The sequence below is a fragment of the Schistocerca piceifrons genome, chromosome 4 (genome assembly GCF_021461385.2).
Source record: "Schistocerca piceifrons isolate TAMUIC-IGC-003096 chromosome 4, iqSchPice1.1, whole genome shotgun sequence".
Lineage (NCBI taxonomy): Eukaryota > Metazoa > Arthropoda > Insecta > Orthoptera > Acrididae > Schistocerca > Schistocerca piceifrons.
In genome coordinates, this window is record NC_060141.1 from 518,976,595 (window position 1) to 519,003,942 (window position 27,348).

The following is a 27,348-nucleotide window of genomic DNA, read 5'->3' on the forward strand; positions in this document are numbered from 1 at the left end:
ATCTACGTAAATAATTCACAAAATTCACGTTACTCATCCACCAAATGAACAAAATAAGCACACTGATGAAAAAGAACAAAAGATACGCACCTTCGTAAGTGAGACGTGATCAGGCGCAATGAGCTTGAGAGGCCACGAACGTCACACCTCCTCTCCACGAGGGTCACGCGAACACTAATGGAGTGAGTTGTAAACGGCACCTGAAGATAGGAAGCTACTAGTGGCAGGGAAATATCACGCCGCCTACTTGGCGAGAGAGGGGGAAAACGAAAGTCAGCTGTGCCTGTCAGGCCGATTGCTCCCGACGGAGGGTTAAAAAGTAGCATATAAATTTGTTTATTTAATTACTAAGAATAAGCTACAAAATTTTGAAAGTGAAAATGAGGGTAACCTTTGAGAAAATGCTCCTCGGGTGATAATACGTGAACTAAACGTATCCGGCAACGTCCTAATCAAATTATTTGACAAAAATATTGGAAAAAATCGAGATCATAGCCAGTAACAAAATGACCCCAAGTGCAAAATATTGTTCCATCGTCTCTCAAACAGTAAAAGTTGCATTAGCTTTTATGTATTGTCTCATACGTCCCTATTTAAGAAGCATGTAACGTTTCAAACCGCTTATTACCCACCTAGTGGCAGCGCAAGGTACAGGGCAACTTTTTTCGACGGTTAGAACTGAGTCAAAGTGAGTAGCCTCTGTATGCAGGAGACACGATCAGTTCCCTGTGCTGCAACAGGTGGTCCCTGGCTTCTGCTCCTCCGCTTGGCTGGCAACAGTCCTATTTTGTAGGGCCAGAAGCTCATTGAAGGGTAACATCTCCGAGGCTATAACAATCCGGATCGAAACATCTGTCACTCTCAGTTCGCTAGCTCGCATCCAGATCATCCGACGTGAACGCGCTTTGCTCCTGGCATTTGCCGCCATGAAGCTACACACTGTTTTCCTGACCATTACTTTGAGCAAAAACGTCTCAGTGTCATTCACATTCAGGAGCCACCGTTTTTACTCGGCGTGCGGTACCACGTGTACGCGCTGAGCGCAGACAGCGCCAGGCGTGTGGTAAAAATGCGTTTGCACTTATGCACCTTGCGGCTAAACACCGTGCGGCTCTACTTGCCCCACGCACAAGGAGAGGCCTTTTCTACTACATGTGCGCACGGGTGATTCCATTCACACCTTTGTGCGCACACTCAGCGCCTCTATTTGCGTGCGAGGCAAACACAGCCGCAAGGACTCCAGCTGCAGGGCCCACAGGTGTAAGCGCACCTATAATCACTACACGTACCCCCTTTGTCACATTGACTACAGTCGCATGGGTTCAGTATTCTCTCTCTACAATGGTCAACAATCTCTCTCTAGCATGGTACAAATTATTCATGCACACTATCTCAGACCCAACACTAGCGTGAGTTAAACATCCTTTGTGTGATTTTTTCTGTAGAGACTACTTATCTTTGGTTCACGTGCCCGTTGACTGGTGTTACTTTACGTTAACTGAAGGCTGCTATATGCTCGACGTTTGTAACTCCTATTATCAGAACTTATTGCATTATTAATACACTACTGGCCATTAAAATTGCTACACCACGAAGATGACGTGCTACAGACGCGAAATTTAACCGACAGGAAGAAGATCCTGTGATATGCAAATGATTAGCTTTTCAGAGCATTCACAAAAGGTTGGCACCGGTGGCGACACCTACAACGTGCTGACATGAGGAAAGTTTCCAACCGATTTCTCGTACACAAACAGCAGCTGACCAGCGTTGCTTGGTGAAACGTTGTTTCGATGCCTCGTGCAAGGAGGACAAATGCGTACCATCACGTTTCCGACTTTGATAAAGATCGGATGGTAGCCTATCGCGATTGCGGTTTATCGTATCGCGACATTGCTGCTCGCGTTGGTCGAGATCCAATGACTGTTACCAGAATATGGAATCGGTGGGTTCAGGAGGGGAATACAGAACGCCGTGCTGGATCCCAATGGCCTCGTATCACTAGCACTCGAGATGACAGGCATCGTATCCGCATGGCTGTAACGGATCGTGCAGCCACGTCTCGATCCCTGTGTCAACAGATGGGGACCTTTGCAAGACAACAACCATCTGTACGAACAGTTCCACGACGTCTGCAGCAGCATGGACTATCAGCTCGGAGACCATGGTTGCAGTTACCCTTGATTCTGCATCACAGACAGGAGCGCCTGCGATGGTGTACTCAACGACGAACCTGGCTGCACGAATGGCAAAACGTCATTTTTTAGGATGAATCCAGGTTCTGTTTACAGCATCATGATGGTCGCATCCGTGTTTGGCGACATCGCGGTCAACGTACATCGGAAGCGTGTATTCGTCATCGCCATACTGGCGTCTCACCCGGCGTGATGGTATCGGGTGCCATTGGTTACACGTCTCGGTCACCTCTTGTTCGCATTCACGGCACTTTGAGCAGTGGACGTTACATTTCAGATGTGTTACGACCCTTCATCCGATCCGTGGGAAACCCTACATTTCAGCAGGATAATGCACGACCGCATGTTGCAGGTTCTGAACGGGCCTTTCTGGATACAGAAAATGCTCGACTGCTGCCCTGGCCAGCACATTCTCCAGATCTCTCATCAATTGAAAACGTTTGGTTAATGGTGGCCGAGCAACTGGCTCGTCACAATACGCCAGTCACTACTCTTGATGAATTGTGGTATCGTGTTGAAGCTGCATGGGCAGCTGTACCTGTACCGCCATTCAAGCTCTGTTTGACTCAAAGCCCAGGCGTATCAAGGCTGTTATTACGGCCTGAGGTGGTTGTTCTGGGTACTGATTTCTCAGGATCTATGCACCCAAATTGCGTGAAAATGTAATAATATGTCAGGTCTAGTATAATATATTTGTCCAATGAATACCCGTTTATTACCTTGGTGAAGCAATTTTAATGGCCAGTAGTGTAATTAACCAGAATTTAAAATCCAAATTGTAAAGCTTGTCCAGCTACTTCAGTCTCTCAACTAATTTTAAATCCCAGTAGCTTGTTAATGTTATCTGACCTGTAGGCCAGTGCAAGTTCGTTAGAAACAGCTGTCTGGTGGTTGTCGGTAACAATTCATGGAGGATGCCGACTGTACACAGAAATATGGGTCATCTCTGAATGGAAACAGGTAAAGAAAGACGGATTTCCATCATGGAAACACTTGATCATGTACTCAAGAAGCAGACAAATGAGGGAAGCATGGCTCTTGGTTCATCGGTGGATTTGATATTTGTTGTTTACGATACTGTACACAGCACAGCATGGAAGAATCCAACAGATCCTAACGTCTTAAATATATGAGGAACGTTCTGTATAATCTTCATTTTTATAATTACTTTCTGTACAAAACATTGTACATGAATTTAATGTGTCATCAACCCGCAGATTGCTTTCGAAGACCACAGTGCGTTACTACCCATGGTCCTGTTGCAGGTGGTATGCCTTTCTTCGTCCGATGAACTGGCTTAGTTAGGGGGGCCCTACCTGTAATTTGGAACCAGGGCGCGGCTCGGTATTTTTCACGTCAACAAACATTTGCAGAGATGAAAGAAGTGATAAGGCATCAGCATACCACCTCCAATACGATCATGCCTAGTAAACTACTATGATGTCTGACGGCATAGACAAGTGTGGCGCTCCGTTTCGGAAATTATATTCATGATTTTTTAAATAAAATAACAAATAATATGACAAATGTGACTTTATATCTTTGTTGTACACCCTTAAGATTGCATTATGTATTGTTTAAGTAAAAATCTTGCACGCAGAGGAAACTACATTCCATCGACGAAAGGGCTTCGCGGAGTGCGAGGGGCGCTTGGTGGGAGCTCTGAACTCCAATGCTTTCAACCTAGAACAAAATTTCATAAACAGCTTTGAAACGATGTTTAACGTAGCACGTAGGCATATTTAAAAAAAATGGTTTTTAACAAAATGGTGGCACTCTGAAATAAAAATCTTTGTAAAATGTGAACCAAAAATTGAACTTAAAATATATCCTACGTACTACAGTAGGAAAAACGCCGACTCAACAAGTTTCAAAAATGTGTAATGTAATTTCACGTATATTTCATGAGTTATAGCTCCAGCCAACTTGAAAAATGTTGTTCTGAAAAGATGTGCGTTCAAAGTTTCAACTTGTGTGTTTTAATATTCAAACTGAACAAACCTTTAATCGGCAATGCCAGAACCGTACAGCCGGCCTTCTCTTCGCCGATGTCGGAACGCTCTCATTTTGACCAAATTATATCGATTAACTGGCGTCCCCTTAGCAAACGATCGCGACTTTGATTACTTTCCCAACCTTTTCTATCGATATAGATACGGTTTTCTTATCATTTTCCAGCACTCGCATTGTACTTCGTATAAAACACAAGCGAAATGACAAGCAGACGCGAGATAACGATGTGCTCTCAGGCTGTCTGGCCATAAACTAATCATGTTACGAAGAGAAATCTTGTTGAGAACAGTATTTTAGTTGGTACTAATGCCCTCTGTGCTACTATCTGAAACTAACAGGATCCCTATTCCATCGGTAACTATTATAGTATTACATCTCTTGCATTCAAACGCTCGGATGCGCCAGACTCCCATGCAGTAAATCACGGTTTTAACATATTTTTACACTTATTGCACACATAGTATGAATGAATTTTAAAAACAGACTGTCCAGGAACATTTTAAGTCAATAAATATTTTAGGTAAAAAAAGTTTCTACTCTTGTCTACCCCCATTAACCAACCTTCGTGTTGATGACAGCTTTAGTTACGTTAGTTACAACTAGACGGACCATCACTATTCGGTTTTTTGACAGTGGTGATTTATACAGAAGTTTGATGTACCTCTTTAAAGTGCACTTCTCATTGATATGCTTTCTGGAGCTACAAGTTTGCAACGCTGTAGTAAGAATTCTCGAGGAATTCTTTAAGATAAGACTGAGACAGCAATGAAATGTTAATGTAGACATTTTTTGTGTTTCTCAACTGCAGTGAAAAAACAGTAATTTCATAAAAACATTTACAACCAGATTTATGGATATGAAAGTAATGTGTACTGACTCCGTAATCAAAGGATAATGACAGTTGACTGCCTATGAGCTCGGAAACATGCGTAAAGAAGCTTACAAAAAGTTTGAAAGTCTTATAAAATATAAACAATACCATTATGGCTCACTGCTGCAGATCGTCTTGCAGTATAACGGTAAAAGTGAGAATACAATTTTCTGTGAGCTGCCAAACTCATGTTTCAATTATCAACGGCAACGGCAACATCAACAGCTTGCTAACCGTCCTTTTTCATACAGTGATCTTAAGACTCATTACTTTATACTTGCCATAGTTTTCTTGTTCGTTCCCTTCTCCACTTCTCTCGACCGACAAGTCTAATGCGTCTACGTGCGCGCCGACTTTCGAACTGAAGCGAAATCACGAAATGATATACAGTAAAACTTGCACAAAACGGAATCGCCTGGGACTAAAATAATTTTCCAAATTGGACAAGTTTCCGGATTGCGTAAAACTCACTGGGATACATCAAATTTGTCAGGTATCATGCACAAATATACAGTAAAAACTTTCAATTATGCATACTGTATTTCAGCACAGTACATGTTTATTTACTGCGTGTTGGACAACAGAACACTGGACTATTACATTAATTGATAAATAACACGACATTTCTATATTTTTACTCGAACATTAATTTCGTTTATTATTCTATGTACATACATATTATTCCCATGTTTATTTGCTTTACATTTCACTTTTCTGCCGCATATCAAGGAGGGAAAATTGTTTTAACTTCCTGTTCAAAATTATTTAATTTGAGATTTCCACGTCGAATTTCGCACTTACTTGTTTCAGTAAATAAATTCCTAAGATCTTTATCTGCTAGGGTCACTGCATCGTTAGTATATAATCAATTGTTTAAAAGAGTTCTCCTGTCTAGGTATGCACTTTATTGAAATTATATTTTCCATGTACCGGGTGTCCCAGAAGGAATCTTCAAAACTCGGGGATATGACAGGAACGATCGTTCGAAGCAAAAAAGTTTAGAAAACGGGCCCTAAAACGCATACCTTGAGAACCACGAGCACTTTCGCCATCTTCGATACTATGAAGAAAATCTCTTCTACTGCACTCTCTCAGCTTTCCGTGTTAACGACACATACCGTTTGTATGACATCATGTTACTGTATGTCTTAAAGTGCTACTAGTCAACTGAAACTGGCGAACGTAGGATCTTACCGGGTAAAACAATTGTTTAACGGAAGAATACCCATCTTTTTCGCTGCGCACATTGTAGCAGAGGGTTGGTAGATGCGCAACAATGTTCCTGTATGCGCCGGCGTGCGTCAATAATGAGGAAAACGAAAAAGCCGACAATCAGAGCGCCAACGTACGAACCGTTTCCTTTGATGTACTGTACCGACACTGAACGTAATTTATTCGTTGTTGCACAGAGCGGCTCGGTTTTAGGTTTATACCAGCAGCATCGCGTGGCGCTGGACCTCTTTTCTTGGTTTTGCGCCGCTTAACAGAGGTGTTAAAAATTAACGCCCATGTAGAGTCGTGAATAACTAATGAACTGTAATACAGTAGTACTGTATAGGGTCTTTTCCGCAATATACAATGAATTATTAAGTATGTTTTAAGGTTAGCTTTCCTTTATGTTGCCGTAAAATACGAGCCGTGTAAAATCACCTGAACTCTTGAACAGAATTGTATTTGAGTGGCAAGAACGCCATTTGATCATCAAATATGAGTGAGTGGATGCATACCGGCATAGTGCAGTGAAAAGAGTGAGAGCTTCTATTTGCTGTAGTACAACAGCAGAGGAAAGATGAGATATCAGCTAGCAAAAGGAGCATAACAAGGCTGCTGTATCTGCCCATCTTTATTCAACACTTGCATACGTGAAATAACGCATACAGGGTGTCCCAGGGCAGATGGTCAGTATTAGGAATATTACTGGAATGAGTATTCGAAGCAAAAAAGTCTAGTAAATATGTGCTCTAAAATGCCTACCTGAGCTATGAGCGCTTATTCACCCTCGATACTGAGAAATAAAGGTGTTCCACGGCGAGCTCTTTGATTTCCATATTTTGAGAGGTGGTAACATGGACCAAAACAAGTCAAATATCCACTGAACTTGGGCTCTAAGGTGCTTAGCTTAAGAGCTATCAGCATTGATCCATGTTTTGGTCCATACAACATCCGCGCAAAATATGGAAAACAAAGAGGTTGTAGTAGAGAAGATTTGTTTCAGAGTATCGAATATGAAGAATTGCACATAGCTGTCAAGGTATGTACTTTAGAACCCATGTTTACTAGACTTCTTTTCTTTTTTTGGGTCATACTAAAAATGTTCAAATGTGTGTGAAATCTTATGGGACTTAACTGCTAAGGTCATCAGTCCCTAAGCTTACATACTACTTAACCTAAATTATCCTAAGGATAAACACACACACACACACCCATGTCCCAGGGAGGACTCGAACCTCCGCCGGGACCAGCCGCGCAGTCCATGACTGCAGCGCCTAAGGCTAATTCCACTTCTCTAGACACAGAAAGCTGAGTGCTTGCAGTAGAAGAGATTTTCTTTACAGTATCGAAGATGACGAAAGTGCTCGTGATTCTTAAGGTATGCGTTTTAGGGCCCATGTTTTCTAGACTTTTTTGCTTCGAACGATCGTTTGTCATATCCCCAAATTTTGAAGATTCCTTTTGGTACACACGATATATAGGAAACATAATTTCAAAAAATGTATACCTAGACAGGATAACTCTTTTAAATAACTGGTTATATACTAACGATGCAGTGATCCTAGCAGATAAACATCTTAAGAATTTATTTACTGAAACAAGTAAGTGCGAATTTCGACATGGAAATCTCAACAGAAAAACGAAGACAATGGCCGTCATGAGGAGAGATACAAAATAGTGATAGATGAGACGATTTTAAATCATGTAAATCACCTCAGTTATCTACAGTGTGAGGCAACATATGGCTACAGGTAAGAAGTGGACATTAAATTAAGAAAATTTAGCCAAGTATGTGGAACAATTAACCTTAACAAAACTGCAAAGATAATCAAATTAAAGACTGGTGCATCTCCCACACTACCCTATGGTTGATTACCAAAGCAAAAAGAACCGTATTTAGGGACAAGAAATGAAATTCTTGAGAAGAGTTAAAGACCGCACAACAGAAGACAGACTAGGAACCAATATATTAGACAAGAACTAAATTTTTCTAGTGTAGATGATAAAACTTTAGATTTCCGGAGGAAATGGAACGAACATATCGAAAGAATGAGGGTAAAAGACTTCCCTTGAAGGTTAATAGAAGTGTCAGGGAAGAAGATAAGCGCCATAACTGGCAACTTTTGCCTAATATCTGAAGAGGAGAAGAAGAAAACAGTAGAGAAAAGAATCAGCGAGAAACTAGAAATATACACAGAGCTTCTCAACTTAAAGTGGCCCATCAATTAAAGACGGACATTAAACGATCCTGTTATAACTCCGTGATTATTTTGCTTGAGAGCCTGAAAGATTTTCTTGTATATGGTGTGGGATATACGTAGACGAAAAGGGTCAGCAGCACTTTAGATTGTTCATTTACGATTTTTCAGTTTATGTCTGCTCTACGCTGATTTAAATGTAACTAGATGTTGTTTTGGTAATGAGTGTTAGTCTTTTACTCTGAATGTACAAAGTTTCTATACTTGCTTCTCAATAACCACAGCTAAAGTTTTGTGTTTGACTCCTTGTCATTCAATTTTTTGTCTTTGTAGTTTAAGTCCCTTTATCAACAGAGCTCTTGGATTATCTCGCAGAGAGTATGCAGTGCCATTATCAAACAAGTCTGGCAGTTAGGGGTAGCTATAGCCCATTTTAAACTGATTCGCTGTTGCGGTAAAGATTTTCCGCTTTTCGAGTGTGTGTGTGAGTTTGTGTGCATCGCGAGGAGCTCTTGTGTTGTAACTTTTCCAACACCTGGTTGAGCTAATATGCTTTTATTTCTTGATTATTAGTGTGGATCAAAGTGTACACGAATATTATAACATTTTCTTGGAACACTTTGGCAAGCCCAACAAATCTGCTCAAATGGTTCTGAGCACTATGAGACTTAACATCTGAGGTCATCAGTCGCCTAGAAGTTAGAACTACTTAAACCTAACTAACCTACGGACATAACACACATCCATGCCCGAGGCAAGATTCGGACCTGCGACCGTACCGGTCGCGCGGTTCCAGATTGAAGCGCCTAGATCCGTTCGGTCACAGCGGCCGGAAACAAATCTGCGAAGGTCATTCACTTACATAGCAAGGCTGGCTCTGAGCACTATGGGACTCAACTGCTGAGGTCATTAGTCCCACATAGCAAGGGCATCAGTCTATAAGGGAGAGTGAAATGAAAACGAGACAGATAGAAAAAAATAAAAATAAACTGTTTATTATTTCAGAAGTAATCGCCATTATTGTTTATACACTTGTCCCGCTGTGAAACAAGATGGTCATTGCCTTCATGCAAAAACGTTCGTGGTGGCGCAAGGAGCCGGCCGCGGTGGTCTAGCGGTTCTAGGCGCTCAGTCAGGAACCGCGCGACTGCTACGGTCGCAGCTTCGAATCCTGCCTCGGGCATGGATGTTGTGATGTCCTTAGGTTAGTTAGGTTTAAGTAGTTCTAAGTTCTAGGGGACTGATGGCACAGATGTTAAGTCCCATAGTGCTCAGAGCCATCTGAACCATTTGGTGGCGCAAGGAACCATGATTGTACCAAGGCGTGCACCTTTTCGGCCTAAGCAGAGTGACAGTCACGAATGTCTTTCTTCAGCGTTCGGAAAAGCGGTTCCCAACGTAACGTCTGCAGCGCAGTGAAACAACCTTGGCAGCATTCATACTGGTACAGGATGATGCCGGCCCACATGTTGCCAGGATTGTTGCACTACGCCGCAGAAGTTCCGCTGGGAAGCTCTTCCACGTCCTCGATACAGTTCCATGCGATTTCCATATTTTTGGAGCCTGAAGAAAGACATTCGAGGCCGTCGATTTGAAAAAATATTTTAATGATGGCACTGACCGTCTTATCTCACAGTTGAATAAATATATTAAGAGCTATGGCGATTAGTTTTGAATTAATAGACAATTTACATACTTTTCTTTGGTCTGTCTCGTTTTCATTTGACTGTCCCTTATACATACACAATAGCAAGTCAACTTTCACAAAATTTGCTGCATTTTATTCGAGTTACAGACATTTAAACGTTAGTTATGTAAGTTTCAATTTTAGCTCAGTAAGTGTTAGGTCAAAATACAACACACACTCTGTTTAAACTGTTGGCAGCACTTCACAGAGAAGGTGGACCTTCGTCCCCCGTCTCTCTGAAGCTCTTTGTGAGGGGCAGAGATAGCTTGCTCCTTCTCTACTGTATGAAAACACCAATGGAAAGCACATGCAACAATTTAACAGTCCTGATTGAATAAATATTTAATTTTCTTAGCGTTTCAGTGTGGGAATCATCAATCTGTAAGAGCCATCTGAAGCTGGATTTGTAATAAATCCGAAACCGGTACTGATTAGATTTAAATAAAACATTTTTAAACCATACCTGCAGCTGGTTTCTGTTTCAGGTTATAAACATCATAAAGGTATTACAACATGGTTCTCACAACGTCTCGTTTCGACAAGATAGCATCAACTTCGTCTTTGACATAGTGAAATCAGCTGTGATATAAGGCCAAAACAGTCCAAAGATAAATATTGTGTGCAGTATGAACTTGTAAATAAATCTGTCATGAAGATCACGTCTAACGCTATAAATCTCTTCTGTAGTACTGTTATATACGATGACTATTCAGAAAGGAAGGTCCAATTGGTCGGGAAATGGGAACCAATGTGAAAATAAGAAATGTTTTACTTGCAACAGTTATCTATACCTCCCAGCTACTTCTCTACATAGTTGTCGCTCCGACCCAGACTTATGTAAAAACGAAATTTTGTCTATGGAGTGCGTGATTGATCCTCTTGTAAATTTTGTTTAGTTTATTTATAGACACAATCACATGTTTATGACACAGTCATAACCGGTTTCGGCCATACAATGACCATCTTCAGATGCTAAAGGCGGCATACGCTGAACACCGGTTCATGCGTTGTCAACATCTGAAGATGGTTATTGTATGGCTGAAACCGCTTATGACTGTGTCATAAACATGTGATTCTGTCTATAAATAAACAAAAAAATTTTACCATACTTTTGTCGTAGTACCGTACTAACTGTCCAATGCCTAGATCATAGAAAGCAGCCATTTGTGCTCTCCGCCAATTCTCTACGCTGGTCTACAGCTCTTCGTCTATGTGAAATGCTTTCATAGCCAATGGTTCGTGTGAGCAGCGATGAAACTCAGGGTGATGCCAGTTACGTGCTGTATTGTGGGTAATCAAACATTTCCCACTGAAAACGCTGCAGGAGCATCTTCATTGCCCCTACAGAGAGCAGCCGAGAATTGTCATAAAGGAAACACATAACAGTTATGTTATGTGGGCTGCATGACATCAGGCGAAATCTCTCACCAGGCCCTCATGCTTGGCGGCAGACACTATTTTCCAGGCGTCTTTACGTGCTCACTGTGCGCTCAGAATGGAAGACAGCGACGTGATGCGATCGACGGGCATACTAGAGCAAATGTCCAACACATCCGTACAAAGCTTCATCAGATTTTCACTGTGGTTTCCATTTCGCGCCCAGCCGGATTTTGATGTGTTTCTCAGACTTCTATCTTCCAGAGGAAAACTCTTATTTGCTGGTAAGTTCCAAAACGGTGGGGACCGACACTGGATATCCAGGAAACACGACAACAAGTGCAGATGTGGAGCACCTGCGTGGCGAAGGCAACGGAAGACGGGAATGGCAAATGAGGTGAGCCCGTATAGGGGCGGATGGGCCGAGGATGAGACCACTTGTCGTCCGTCGCCAGCGTTCCCAGGCGCTTGTCCAGCCATACTTAGGACGCCCCCCCCCCCCCACTCTCTTTTATATACACCGGCTGCCGCGACCGGCGCTTCCTGATTGGCCGGCGCAGAGGCGAGCCTTCGCCAGTTGAGCCAATTAACAAAAGAGCGGCGTCGCGGCGGTACTGCGCACTTGCGGCCCAGATACGGCGGCCGCGTGCCAAACGAGAGACGCGATACATCCTGTTTACGGGCCTCGCCGGCTGGCTGGTGTTTTGTTTCGCGTGGCGCCTGCAGGGCCCACACAAAAGCCCGCGTCTGCGTGGGACACGCCGGCTGCGTGCAGATATTCCCTCTCGCCACGCAACGCGAGCTCTCCACGTCTTTCTGACGCCTCCGCCAGCAGTGTATCGGGCGTCCCGTCCTTGCAGGGGTCATTGCTTTGTTTCCAGTGGCGATGTTTCAAGATGCGTCCGCTGCTATTTTAGTACCTGCTTCTTCATTCAAACTGTCGTTGTGGTCTTGAGAACTTGTACATCAACATAATTACACTGCAGTTCATACTTAAGTGATTGGCAGAGGATGCATACAACCGCCTTCGGGCTATTTCTCTACAGGTACGAACGCACTGTCTGTGAAGGACAACCAACCGCTTCTTTGGCTGATATTTGTTTAAATTAAATGAAACTACACTATATGATCAAAAGTATCCGGACACCCCCAGAAACGTACGTTTTTCATATTATGTGCATTGTGCTGCCACCTACTGCCAGGTACTCCATATCAGCGACCTCAGCAGTCATCAGACATCGTGAGAGAGCAGAATGGGGTCTCCACAGAACTCACAGATTCGAACGTGGTCAGTTCGCTTGTGTCATACGTCTGTATGCGAGATTTCCACACTCCTAAACATCCCTAGGTCCACTGTTTCCTAAGTGATAGTGAAGTGGAAAAGTGAAGAGACAGGTACAGCACAAAAACGTACAGGGTGACCTCGTCTGTTGACTGACAGAGACCGACGGCAGTTGAACAGGGTCGTAATATGTAATAGGCAGACATCTATCCAGACCATGCCACAGGAATTCCAAACTGCATCAGGAGCCACTGCAAGTACTATGACAGTTAGGCGGGAGATGAGAAAACTTGGATTTCACGGTCGAGCGGCTGCTCATAAGCCACACATCACGTCAGTAAATGCCAAACGACGCCTCGCTTGGTGTAAGGAGCGTAAACATTGGACCACTGAACACTGGAAAAAGGTGATAAATCACGGTACACAATGTGGCGATCCGATGACAGGGTGTGGGTATGGCGAATGCCCGATGAACGTCATCTGCCAGCGTGTGTAGTGTCAACAGTAAAATTCGAAGGCGGTGGTGTTATGGTGTGGTTGTGGTTTTCATGGAGGGGGCTTGCACCTCTAGTTCTTTTGCGTGGCACTATCACAGCACAGGCCTACACTGATGTTTTAAGCAACTTCTTGCTGTTGAAGAGCAATTCGGGGATGGCGATTGCATCTTTCAACGCAATCGAGCACCTGTTCATAATGAACGGCCTGTGGCAGAGTGGCTACATGACAATAGCATCCCTGTAATGGACTGGCCTGCACAGAGTCCTGACCTGAATCCTTTAGAACACCTTGGGATGTTTCGGAAAGTCGAATTCGTGCCGCAGTGGCCTTGCGGTTTGAGGCGCCATGTCAGGGATTGCGCGGCCCCTCCCGCCGGAGGTTCGAGTCCTCCCTCGGGCATGGGTGTGCGTGTTGTTCTCCGCATAAGTTAGTTTAAGTAGTGTGTAAGTCTAGGGACCGATGACCTCAGCAGTTTGGTCCCTTAGGAATGCACACAAACATTTTTGACTTCGTGCCAGGCCTCACCCACCGACATCGATACCTCTCGTCAGGGCAGCACTCCATGAAAAATGGGCTGGCGCTGTCCAAGAAACCTTCCAGCACCTGACTGAACGTATGCCAGCGAGACAGAAAGCTGTCATCAAGGCTAAGGGTGGGCCAAAATCATATTCAGTTCCAGCATTACCGGATACTTTTGATCACATAGTGTATATGGTTCCAGAGACTTTTTCGTCTCAAGTTTATACCACGTATACATGCAGACTGAAGTGACAACCGAAAATTTATGCTGAGGTGGGGATTCGAATCCGGGTCTCCTGCTCACTAGGTGGATGCGCCAACCACTACGTCACACAGAGGCTTTTCACAACTTCACGGAGTACCCTAGGACACCTCCCTCCTCGATCCAAATTCCCATTCATGCCTTAGCCCACTTGCTATTCCCCCCTAAACTTCCATAGCACTGCACAGGCTCTCCAGTCTGTTGTCTCTGCAAAGGCTGTGGGAGTTTAGGCTGAATGCCAAGTGGGCTGCCGTGTGAATGGGAATTTGGATTGAGGAGAGAGGTGTGCTAGGGTAGTTCGTCCATTTGTGCTGAGGTGGCGTAGTGTTAGCGCATCTGTCTAGAGAGCAGGAGATCTGGGTTCGAATCACGTCTTTGGTACAAATTCACATTCGTTGCTTCAGTCTGCTTATATACATCATAGAAACTTAAACTGTGGTGACAAAGGTCATGGGGTATCTCCCAACATATACGTCATAGATGCTTACATTGAAGTGACAAAGGTCGTGGGATCTTCTTTTGTCCGGTGTAGTGCAGCAACTCGACGTGGCATGGACTCAACAAGTCGTTGGACGTCCCTTGCTTAAATACTGAACCTTACTGATTCTATAGCCGTGCATAATTGCGAAAGTGTTGCCGGTGCAGGATTTTGTGTACGAATTAGTCTTTCGATTATGTCTCATAAATGTTCGATAAGATTCATGTCGGGCGAAGTGAATGGCCAAATCATTCGCTCGAATTCTGCAGAATGTTCTTCAAACCAGCTGGCGACATGGCCCATTGTCATCCATAAAAATTCCGTCATTGTTTGGGAAAGTGAAGTCCATGAATGGCTGCAAATGGTTTCCAAGTAACCGAACATAATCATTTACAGCTAATGATAGCTTCAGTCTGATCAGAAGCCCCAGTCCATTCCATGTAAACACAGCCTACATTATTATGGAGCAACCACCAGCTTCAGAACGCCTTGTTGACAGCTTGGATAAATGGCTTCGTGGGATCTGCTCCAAACTCGAGCCCTACCATCAGCTCTTACCAACTGAAACTGAGAACAGTCTGACTAGGCCACGTTTTTTCAGTTGTCTGGGGGCCAACCGTTGTAGTCACAAACCCAGCAGAGGCGCGGCAGGTGATGGGCTGTTAACAGAGTCACTCCCGTCGATCGTCTACTGCCTAGTCCATTAACACCAAATTTCGCCGTACTGTCCTAACGGATACATTCGGCGTACATTCCACATTTACTTCTGCGGTTATTCCACGCAGTATTTCTTGTCTGCTAGTACTGACAACTGTACGCAAACGGCGCTGTTCGCGGTCATTAAATGAAGACCGTCGGCCACTGCTTTGTCCTTCATTAGAGGTAATGCCTGAAATTTGGTATTGTCGGCACACACTATGAAACTCTAACTATTGAATTCCCTATCGATTTCCGAAATGGAATGTCCATGCGTCTAGTTCCAACAACCATTCCGCATTCAAGGTCTGTTAATTACCGTCGTGCGGCCATAATAAGGTCGGGAACCTTTTCACGTGTATCACCTGAACACAAATGACAGATTCGCCAGTGCACTGCCCTTTTGTACCTTGTGTACACGATACTACTGCCATCTGTATACGTGCATATCACTGTCCCATGACTTTTGTCTCCTCAGTGTATTAGTGTGTGCGAGCGGCAAATCAGAGCCAACAGTAACTTGGGACGCCTGCAGGCGGTAACATGAAGCGTTGGCGGTCGGCTGGCCTTGAGACCCGTCTCCTAGTGTTGACGCCTGGCGAATGTTCGCTGGTTCAGTAGCGATTTGCTCGGCGCCTAGAACAGGTGGGTATTTAAATTTTTTCTGGACAGACAGAAATTGCACTTTTGTATTATTGACTGGTTTCTCTTTGTAATAAAACAAGAACATTATCAGAATGCCTGGAATTTACAGTTTAAAGTATAGTATCTGGTTCTACATCTACATAGATACTCCGTAAGCCACCTTACGGTGCGTGGCAGATGATGTTGGCCTTGGCTGCAGTTTGGTTTGCCGGCGGTATCATCGAAGCGTTGTTTGTTGGTTGCATTTGGGACACCTCTCTTGGCGAAGCCGGTCAATAAAATATATTGAGTGCGACTTGTGGCTGTCCTGAAAAACTTTAATTTCAGCAGTCGCTGTTTAGCTGCAGGCAATGCCTGCTCTCGATAAGGGTGTGTATTTATTGTGTTTAAAAATACTGAAATATGGAAAGAGCATTAAAGCTGGTACATGGAAAGAGCATTAAAGCCGATAGAGTTTTATGGTGAACGGGTATGTTCATGGACCCCCAACGAACCGCGATTATAAAAACAAATTCAAAAGATTTGATGCTTAGAGCGAAACAAGTGAGATGTTAGAAAGAAATGTGCATGATGTGACAAAGAATATGCAGTCTTTGTTGGCAGCTTGTTGCCGCGAATGACTAAGAGAAATAAACGTAACTGTGAGTGACCATTAATCTTTCAGCTGCAGGTACAAATCTCTTAAAAGAAATTTTAAGGCCTACACTATTCTATAACAGATCGAAACCTGTATCTTTCATTGGGAAAATTTTCAATTCAACCTTAAGGTACACATTAATTCTGTCCCACCATAGCCGGCCGTTGTGGCCGAGCGGTTCTAAGCACTTCAGTCCGGAACCGCGTTGGTGCTACGGTTGCAGGTTCGAATCCTGCCTCGGGCATGGATGTGTGTGATGTCCTTAGTTAGGTTTAAGTAGTTCTAAGCCTAGGGGACTGATGACCTCAGATGATAAGTCCCATAGTGCTCAGAGCCATTTGAACCATTTTTACCACCATAACTGCTCCATGTCGTCCACCAGCGTCGTTTCTTTTTCTACTTTTTCTAATGATCAGCTTCTTGCAGTAAAATAAATGCTGCACGTGCGACGAGTGTTAAATCCTCTTCTTCGCTCTGGTGAAATTGTAATTAAAGTCCTACTTTGCAACAATAATGCAACAGGAGCAATGTTGGCAGGTTATCAGAGCCATCTGCGATTCCACATGGCCGAATCCGTTGACCGCAAGCCCTTCAAAAATGGTTCAAATGGCTCTGAGCACTATGGGACTTAACATCTGTGGTCATCAGTCCCCTAGAACTTAGAACTACTTAAACCGAACTAACCTAAGACACTACACACATCCATGCCCGAGGCAGGATTCGAACCTGCGACCGTAGCAGTCGCGCGGTTCCGGACTGCGCGCCTAGAACCGCTAGACCGCAAGCCCTTCCTTTGGGGAGGATGGGAAGACGAACGGCACTGCATTGGTCACCAGCGTTCGGCCAAATCCAGTGTCAGTCGTTCTTTGGCCTTCGTTGTCCGAGCGTGTACGTGTGAGCTCTGATTTATTTTATTACGATGATAATTTCTCTCTATGTAGATAGGCGTCAATAAAATATTTTCGCATTCGGAGGAAAACGTTGCTGATTGAAATTACGTGAAAGGATCCGGCTGCAACAAAAACGTCTTTGTTTTCACGATTGCCACCTCAAATCGCTTATTGTATCCGTGACTCTCTCTCCCCTATTTCGCGATAACAAAACGAACTGCTCAACTTCTTCGATGCGCACTGTCAATCCTATCTGGTAAGGCTCTCATATAGCCCAACAGTGTTCTAGCATAGGACGGGCAAGTGTAGAATAGATAGTCTCTTTAGCGGTTTTGTTGCAGCTTCTAAGTGTTTTGTGAATACAAGGCAATCTTTGGTTCGCCTTTCCCACAACATTATCTATGCGATAGTATCAGTTTAAGCTGTTCTTAATATTTTTCCCTATGTATTTAGTTGAATTGACAGCCTTTCGATTTATGTGATTTATCGTGTAACCGAAATTTAACGGATTCCTTTTACTACTCATGTGGATTACCTCACACATCCCTTTTTTTGAGTTCAGGTGCCACTATTCGCACCATGCATGTACTGTCTACATCATGTTGTAATTGGTTTTTATCATCCGATGTACTTTTTTTTTTTTTTTTTTTTTTTTTTGTCATCAGTCTACTGACTGGTTTGATGCGGCCCGCCACGAATTCCTCTCCTGTGCCAACCTCTTCATCTCAGAGTAGCACTTGCAACCTACGTCCTCAATTATTTGCTTGACGTATTCCAATCTCTGTCTTCCTCTACAGTTTTTGCCCTCTACAGCTCGCTCTAGTACCATGGAAGTCATTCCCTCATGTCTTAGCAGATGTCCTATCATCCTGTCCCTTCTCCTTATCAGTGTTTTCCACATATTCCTTTCCTCTCCGATTCTGCGTAGAACCTCCTCATTCCTTACCTTATCAGTCCACCTAATTTTCAACATTCGTCTATAGCACCACATCTGAAATGCTTCGATTCTCTTCTGTTCCGGTTTTCCCACAGTCCATGTTTCACTACCATACAATGCTGTACTCCAGACGTACATCCTCAGAAATTTCTTCCTCAAATTAAGGCCGGTATTTGATATTAGTAGACTTCTCTTGGCCAGAAATGCCTTTTTTGCCATAGCGAGTCTGCTTTTGATGTCCTCCTTGCTCCGTCCGTCATTGGTTATTTTACTGCCTAGGTAGCAGAATTCCTTAACTTCATTGACTTCGTGACCATCAATCCTGATGTTAAGTTTCTCGCTGTTCTCATTTCTACTACTTCTCATTACCTTCGTCTTTCTCCCATTTACTCTCAAACTCATTAGACTGTTCATTCCGTTCAGCAATCATTTAATTCTTCTTCACTTTCACTCAGGATAGCAATGTCATCAGCGAATCGTATCATTGGTATCCTTTCACCTTGTATTTTAATTCCACTCCTGAACCTTTCTTTTATTTCCATCATTGCTTCCTCGATGTACAGATTGAAGAGTAGGGGCGAAAGGCTACAGCCTTGTCTTACACCCTTCTTAATACGAGCACTTCGTTCTTGATCGTCCACTCTTATTAGTCCCTCTTGGTTGTTGTACATATTGTATATGACCCGTCTCTCCCTATAGCTTACCCCTACTTTTTTCAGAATCTCGAACAGCTTGCACCATTTTATATTGTCGAACGATTTTTCCAGGTCGACAAATCCTATGAAAGTGTCCTGATTTTTCTTTAGTCTTGCTTCCATTATTAGCCGTAACGTCAGAATTGCCTCTCTCGTCCCTTTACTTTTCCTAAAGCCAAACCGATCGTCACCTAGCGCATTCTCAATTTTCTTTTTCATTCTTCTGTATATTATTCTTGTAAGCAGCTTCGATGCATGAGCTGTTAAGCTGATTGTGCGATAATTCTCGCACTTGTCAGCTCTTGCCGTCTTCGGAATTGTGTGGATGATGCTTTTCCGAAAGTCAGATGGTATGTTGCCAGACTCATATATTCTACACACCAACGTGAATAGTCGTTTTGTTGCCACTTCCCCCAATGATTTTAGAAATTCTGATGGAATGTTATCTATCCCTTCTGCCTTATTTGACCGTAAGTCCTCCAAAGCTCTTTTAAATTCCGATTCTAATACTGGATCCCCTATCTCTTCTAAATCGACTCCTGTTTCTTCTTCTATCACATCAGACAAATCTTCACCCTCATAGAGGCTTTCAATGTATTCTTTCCACCTATCTGCTCTCTCCTCTGCATTTAACAGTGGAATTCCCGTTGCACTCTTAATGTTACCACCGTTGCTTTTAATGTCACCAAAGGTTGTTTTGACTTTCCTGTTTGCTGAGTCTGTCGTTCCGACAATCATATCTTTTTCGATGTCTTCACATTTTTCCTGCAGTCATTTCGTCTTAGCTTCCCTGCACTTCCTATTTATTTCATTCCTCAGCGACTTGTATTTCTGTATTCCTGATTTTCCCGGAACATGTTTGTACTTCCTTCTTTCATCAATCAACTGAAGTATTTCTTCTGTTACCCATGGTTTCTTCGCAGCTGCCTTCTTTGTACCTATGTTTTCCTTCCCAACTTTTGTGATGGCCCTTTTTAGAGATGTCCATTCCTCTTCAACTGTACTGCCTACTTCAAACGTATCTCGTCATTCCTTAGTACTTCCGTATCCCACTTCTTTGCGTATTGATTCTTCCTGACTAATGTCTTGAACTTCAGCCTACTCTTCATCACTACTATATTGTGATCTGAGTCAATATCTGCTCCTGGGTACGCCTTACAATCCAGTATCTGATTTCGGAATCTCTGTCTGACCATGATGTAATCTAATTGAAATCTTCTCGTATCTCCCGGCCTCTTCGAAGTATACCTCCTCCTCATGTGATTCTTGAACAGGGTGTTCGCTATTACTAGCTGAAACTTGTTACAGAACTCAATTAGTCTTTCTCCTCTTTCATTCCTTGTCCCAAGCCCACATTCTCCTGTAACCTTTTCTTCTCCTCCTTCCCCTACAACTGCATTCCAGTCGCCCATAACTATTAGATTTTCGTCCCTCTTTACATACTGCATTACCCTTTCAATATCCTCATACACTTTCTCTATCTGTTCATCTTCAGCTTGCGACGTCGGCATGTATACCTGAACTATCGTTGTCGGTGTTGGTCTGCTGTCGATTCTGATTAGAAAAACCCGGTCACTGAACTGTTCACAGTAACACACCCTCTACCCTACCTTCCTATTCATAACGTATCCTACACCTGTTATGCCATTTTCTGCTGCTGTTGATATTACCCGATACTCATCTGACCAGAAATCCTTGTCTTCCTTCCACTTCACTTCACTGACCTCTACTATATCTAGATTGAGCCTTTGCATTTCCATTTTCAGATTTGCTAGTTTCCCTACCACGTCCAAGCTTCTGACTTTCCACGCCCCGACTCGTAGAACGTTATCCTTTCGTTGATTATTCAATCTTTTTCTCATGGTAACCTCCCCCTTGGCAGTCCTCTCCCGGAGATCCGAATGGGAGACTATTCCGGAATCTTTTGCCAATGGAGAGATCATCATGACACTTCTTCAATTACAGGCCACATGTCCTGTGGATACACGTTACGTGTCTTTAATGCAGTGGTTTCCATTGCCTGCTGCCTTTACGAGATGGTAAAAGACAGAATCATCTTCAAACAATACAAGAAAGTTCCTCAGATTGTCTTCTAAATCATTTATATAGATTAGGAACAGCAGATGGCTTACAGCATTTCCTAGGGGAACGCCACACATCACCTCTGTTTTGATCGATGACATTCCTTTCTAAAACGAAATTACGAATCCGGTCGCACAACTGACGCGATGCTCCATAGGTTCACAACTTGACTGAGAGCAAATTCTGAGGAACTGTATCAAAAAGCCTTCTGGAAAGGTAGAAATATGGAATCAATTTGAGGTCCCCTGCAGATAGCACTCGCTACTTCATGAAAGTAACGTGCTGGTTGGGTTGCAAGAGAACGATGTTTCTGATTCAGAGCTAACTGTGGCTCAATAGATCGTTTTCTTTGAGGTAATTCATAATGTTCAAACACAGTTCAGCTCTCCACGCTGCTCTGTCCTTTAATACCGTCCTCATTTCTGAATAACTACTGCAACCTACATCCATTTGAACTACCAAACTGTAATGGTTAATGGTTTACCTCTACAATTTTTACCTCTGTCCTGACTATATGCCAGTTTACGAGACAGACCAAAAATCTACGGCAGGCAATTTTGTCTGGCTTAGCGGTAATAGTTCCTATGGCTAAACCTTCCACGTCAGTCAGTTTATTGGTGAAGCCCTGCAGTAGTTCAAAAGATTGGCTTTCACATACAGACAGAAAAACGTGGAGGTAGACTTTAATTTATAACAGGTATAAATATTAACAAGTTATTCTTTTTCAGAAACGCTTTTCTTGCTGTCATCATCAGTTTCTTTGAAGCCTAGATAGAAAGTCATATCGACTATTAATAGCGTTTCATTTCCTAATCTAATTCCCTTAGCATCATCTGATTTAATTCAACTAATTTCCGTTACCGTTGTTTTACTGTTGTTGATGTCAGTCCTGTATTTTCTTTTCAAGATATTATAAACTCCATTCAACTGATCTTCCAACTCCTCTGCCGTCTCTCACAGAATTACAATGTCAGTGACACACGTCGAATTTCCTGTTTCTACTTTCTGAACTTAAACCTTTCTCCCAAATTTCTCTTTGGTTTTCTTTACTGCTTGCTCATTGTACAGACTGAATAACATTGGGGATAGGCTGCAACTTTGTATCAGTTCCTTTCACGAACTTTGACTCTAATATCAGCAGTCTGATTTCACTAAAAGTTGTGATTAACATTTCGTTCCTGACGGTAATTTGACATTCACGTCCCTCATGGTAATTTGATATTCAGGTCCACAATACAACAGCATTTGAGGCTTAGAACCTGCGGACCCTCATAGTTTAACGCATTTGTCGACTACAGTTGCAATCGACTTATCAGTCACTTTGTCGCAAAATGCTAATACGCCAGCCTGGCGTTTTAAAGGAGAAAAGGGAAGTTGGACATTAATATCCAGTCCACGTATTTAAGAGGAGAAAGAAGATAACGGTTTAACATTACGTCGACGACGAGATGGCTAGAGACGGTCCAAAGCTCGAAGTGGGAAAGGAAGTCCACCATCGTCTCTTAAAGCAAACATCTCGGCGTTTGCACTCAAACACTAAAGCGTCAAAGAAAGTGGTATAGGCATGCGTATTCAAATACAGAGTCATGTAAACAGGCAGAATACGGCGCTGCGGTCGGCAACGCGCGTATCTGACAACGAGTGTCTGGCGCAGTTGTTAGATCGGTTACTGCTGCTACTATCGCAGGTTATCCAGATTTAAAAGAGTTTGAACGTGTTATAGTCGGCGCACGAGTGATGGGAGACAGCATCTCCGAGGTAGCGATGAAGTGGGGATTTTCCCGTTCGACCATTTCACGAGTGTATCGTAAATATCAGGAATCCGGTAAAACAACAAATCTCCGATATCGCTGTGGCCGGAAAAATATCGTGCAAGAACGGGACTAATGACGACTGAAGAGTCCTACTCTTACTGATTTATGGACAGCCCTGCAGGCTTTATGGTGTCAGTTCCGTCCTGCACTACTTCAGACGTCAGTCGAGTCCATGCCACGTTATGTTGGGGCACTTCAGAGTCAGGGTGTATACGTGGACAAGGAAAAAAAAAATTCACGGATTTTTCCCGGATTTCCCGGTTAAAAATACACTTTCCGGATGAAAACACACTTTTTCCGTGTTATGAGGTGACAGTATATTTTCCCTCGGAACTGTAAAACTTATCAATTCTTTCAATGGTTATGTTTTTACACATGGGCGTAGAATTTCCCGGCACTTTAAAAAACGAAACTCAGGGACGAAAACACCTTAAAAGTTTTTTTTTTTCCTTTTTTTTTTTGCAGCAATATATACTCTGTATATTTTCGTATCATAAAAGTATAAATTCGAATCCCACCAAACACCGCATGTTACTTTCCGAACCATGTAATCGAGATTGCGATACGCTTTTGTAAGCGAGTCACTGCTCATGTCACGTGATCCCGCCAGCCGATGACAGCGGATATTCAGAGCGTAGGACACGTGATGTAGTCCGCTAATAGCAACATCACTGTTCAGTAGCGCGGATACACAAACAGGAAAAGTTAATGTTTTAAATTTACATAGTGTTGCTACAAGAAAAGCAAAGCTTTCACGTATAACATTGGTCTCTAAGGTTAATAAGCTGCAACAAAAAAAAAAAAAAAAAAAAAAAAAAAAAAAAAAAAAAAAAAAAAAAAAAAAAAAAATGGCTCTGAGCACTATGGGACTTAACATCTGTGGTCATCAGTCCCCTAGAACTTAGAACTACTTAAACCTACCTAACCTAAGGACATCACACACATCCATGCCCGAGGCAGGATTCGAACCTGCGACCGTAGTAAGCTGCAACAGAAGCTAAGCTTTCACATATAATGTTGATTTTTCTTGCCCATGTTACACTTTAAGATACATCACGCAAATATGCCAGTAAAATTTTTAGCCGAGTCCAATGAATTGTTCTCAAAGTTTTCCACAAATAAATTAGCTACCGCAGAGGAGCGAGAGCTTCCCGTAGCACTACATCAATTTGCTCATAATAACGACACGATTGTCTGATCTGGGCTCGAAATACTTCTAATGGCTAGTCATCAAACGCTCTGTGATTTAAGGAATTCATCGTACATAGTCCACTTGCGGAAATGGAAATTTACTTTGAAAGTAACGTTTTTCAAACCACCATTCGCAATTTTTCCCGCGACCTGTTAGAAATAGGTTCGTTTCAGCAGTCGTCAGAGAGAGCCAGATAACAGGCGCCACCGCGCTTTGGCAGCTGCTATGACGCAGGAAGACCGTATGTTCGTATGTGTAAAACATTAAAAGATCTTACGTTATGTCATAAAAGAAAATGTGACGAAAATAAAAAAAAGATATTTACTAAGCATATGTTTCACGTAACATATTAACAAAAAAAATTGCTTGGATACACATAAATTATTTTTGTTTATATTACTACTCAGTTATAATAAGCTGTCACAGAAGATTATTCCACTGAACATGCTTCGATAGTGAAAGAAGTGAAACGCACGTGATAACCGATCAAATAGTCTTTTATGTGGTTACATAGACGGATGATACACACAAAGAAAACGATAATACTATGTATGTCGGCTAAGAAATGACAGAAAATGCATAAAATAATATCAGCTCTTTCAGATCATTGAGGGAAACAGAGGGTAAAGAACAGTACAAATACATTAATCGATCCTGGAGTGAAATCCAACATTATCTTCTGATTATACAATGTCTTCAGAAAGGTAAACATTAACTATAATCCGTTCATCATAAGAATAAACCTGATGTAAACATTGCACTATGTATTCTTCCACCTTTGCCGGAACCTCATTGGATTTCCGTTTCACGTGGGACTGCAGCCAAGCTGTCTCGAGTACTGTCAAGTACGATAATAAGGGTATGTTTTGTGCTGTGCGTTTCGCGCTCATCGACTTAGCGATAATACGGGACAACAGTTTTATCGATGAATTTAGCTTGGATAGCACTGGCTGGTCAACTGGTACAGCTAGTCTGCAGTGACGTGCCCAGCTGCAGTTCTCACGTAAAAAGAGACGAGCAGAGGAGCAATACAGCTTCGAATGTCATTTAACTTTTAAACTGAATGAAGTAATACACTGCAAATCTCGCACAATACGCTCCTTAGACTACTAGACGAAAACCGCAACACGTTATCGTTTTAGCTAACGTACTACTGTAATTAAAAACAAGAATGATGAAAATTCCTGACTTAACAACAGGGTAATTTTCTTGCTTAAGCTGTGTGCAACGTAAGAGAGTACTGAAGGATTTCACCGTATAGTTAAATATTGAAGCCACTGAAGATATTACTTACAGTCAGTCGTCTGGTAATCTCTTAGCTTCTTCCTTATCCGAATCCGAGAAATACATTTCAGTTCTGGAAGTGTCACCTGCTACGTTGATAACAAGCCTATCAACAACAGAATCCACGACACCATCAAGGCGCAGCATTTTCTCTTCTTCTTTTATGATGAGCCGTTCTATATCGCGCCAGCGTTCTGCAGTGACGTGTGAAAAGGCTGCGTGTGTTAGTTCCAGTACGTTTGGCAGCTTAAAAAACGGCCTTGTTACTTCTGGGTCCAAAGCTTGGCTCCAGATCAATTCTGTTGCGTTCATATTGTAATGGTACAGTAACAAATGTAAAATTGTAGCATTTGTATGATGTGCTCGATGCTTTGAAAATGATTGTTTTTCATGTTTTTATGATACTTATCTACCTCTGTGGTATAAAACGATGGACATAGTCCAAATAAACAGGATTTGGTTTTTCACTTTTGCCTTAGAAATTAAATTGTTATGATTTGATAATTTTAACAACTTTTATTAACAGTCTTTCATAAAACATCGATAATTAAGAATTTGTCTTTTTATGGAAACAAGAATTTCGCGTCCAATATGTAATTAGAAACAAGTAGACGTGTATTATTCACAGAAAATAATGATGAATTTTATAATTACAAGATGTAGGTATTTCAAATTAAACGAGAAAAAAAGATGATAGTGGGCAGGATACATTACAGTGAGCTGGTTTAGGGTTTACCACATCGTGAATATATGCCGTCATAACTGGTGATTGTGCAGTTGTTTTGCTATTCTATGAAATTTACATAATAATGCAGTTGGTCATGTTGTTTCTCCATTTGTGTACTTTGGTTGTTACTTTCTGAATTAGTGGTATTGGCTACCATCTTAGCTCAAAGTAGGCACAGCTGACAATTAAACCAAATATTCAGTCCTGTTTCCTAAACACGTATTAAAATAAAAAATGAGAATGAGTGGTTGGAGGTACGGAAATGCCACAAAAGGAAGTAAGGAAGGAAAGCAAAAACAAAGAAATAGAAAGAGCTGCTGAGTAGGATGCCGTATTATTCTTCAATCGATAAATGAGGAATGTCGTATTCCTTCAGCAGCTTTGGCTTAGCCTTTCAGAGTATATGAGAGCTGCACAGTTGTTGTTTGAGATGTATTACTGTGATGAGTGCTTACAGGGTATAGTGTGCTGACACTAAATCGACTTCACTCGAATGGCTCCGAGGGCATAGCCGAATAGCCTAGCTTACAGCCCACACCTGGTTGTCGGATTATTATGAACAGTGTGACACAAGCACGACTAACCGCAATAATTCACACTCCACTACGCTACCGACTGCGCTACACATACGGTATATAGTTTAGCTTTCATCTGCAGTATATACAGGTCTCGGGAAACTTCAAAGCCGATTATTTTATTAAAATTTATCAAAAACATTAAGAACAGCTTATTTCTTGGCACTTTTTAACCTGTTCCACGCACGTGTTTCAGTACGGAACAGAAAGCAGCCTCCGCCGTTTTCATACTGCTCATTAACAGTGTGACAATCAGAGCACAACGCTACAGAGGCTGTGACCGTACACGATTTTTGAAATAAAAACTACGTAGCTAAAGCATGATTAAGAAAAACGTTGATGGCTGTTAATACATTTGAATGTCTTAAAGTTTAATTTAACGTAACTTAGTAATAAGATGTCTAGTACTTAAGTAGGACCTACTTCCAAGAGCGTAACAACACCAGTGTACGTGTGCTATGGCTTCTGACCAATCATCGCGTTTTTGTTTTTTTACGTCAGGTTTATTCTTATGATGAACGGCTTTTAGTACGTAGATACACCATTATTGGACTGCCCGTGGCACGGTATAGAAGCTCTTCT

General features: G+C 42.4%; 1 protein-coding gene across 2 annotated transcripts in view; it reads left to right on the forward strand.

The window, feature by feature from the left end:
• LOC124794680 (uncharacterized protein ZK1073.1) overlaps nucleotides 1-27,348 on the forward strand; it is a 611,492-nt gene that overhangs the window by 293,191 nt on the left and 290,953 nt on the right. The gene's annotated exons all lie outside the window — the stretch shown is intronic.